The sequence below is a fragment of the Egretta garzetta genome, unplaced genomic scaffold (genome assembly GCF_000687185.1).
Source record: "Egretta garzetta isolate BGI_Z169 unplaced genomic scaffold, ASM68718v1 scaffold440, whole genome shotgun sequence".
NCBI lineage: Eukaryota > Metazoa > Chordata > Aves > Pelecaniformes > Ardeidae > Egretta > Egretta garzetta.
Window position 1 is genome coordinate 1,076,372 of NW_009258293.1, and position 689 is coordinate 1,077,060.

Genomic DNA, 689 nt, shown 5'->3' on the forward strand with positions numbered 1-689 from the left:
AGCAGACCTCAGTGGGGCTGTGGCATAGCCAGCCCATAGAGAAACAGCAACTGGGGATGGTGGCAGTGTGGCCAGGATGGAGAGGGCTGCCCACGCACACGGACACCTTGTTGGCCTCCTGGCAGCAGGGCTCTCACTCTGCAGCCTACACCTCCTAAAATCAGGGGGTTTCAAATCATCAGGCCCAAGAGGAGCAGAGAAGCTGCTGCCTGTTGGCAGGAGACCTCTTTGGAGCTTTTAGGCTGTTTTTGCAGGGATTTTGTTGCAGTGTTTTGCACGTCAGGGGAACTGCTCCAGCTGCAGCTCTACCTGCTGAGGGGAAGGGGTGGCCCCCAGCCTGTCCCTGGCTGTGGCGAGGTCAGCAGGGGGCACACATACACCGGCCCAGGGCCGGGCAAGCACTTGGCCATGGGACAGCTGAAAAACAGCCCTTTGGAGAAGGGAATTCCAGGTATGTCCAACTCCAGAGAAAGCTTTTCTCTCAGAGGTGCTAAAGCTCTCTGAAAAGCACGCCCCAGGACCTGTTGCTTCTGAAAGACACTGGCACTTGAAAGGGGCTTTGAATCTCCCCTGGCAGAGGTTCAGAGAAATGCAGAGCGCTATCGTAGGGGCGGCATGCTGCCCAGCACAGCAGCTATTTGGCAGCGACACTGCGGCCAAGCGGGAGGCGTGACGGGGGCGGGGGGAGC

The 689-nt window shown here is 58.8% G+C and overlaps 1 protein-coding gene across 1 annotated transcript in view; it reads right to left on the reverse strand.

Moving 5' to 3' along the window:
* Positions 1 to 689, reverse strand: part of LOC104125397 (rho GTPase-activating protein 39-like) — a 42,568-nt gene that overhangs the window by 4,882 nt on the left and 36,997 nt on the right. The window lies entirely within an intron of this gene.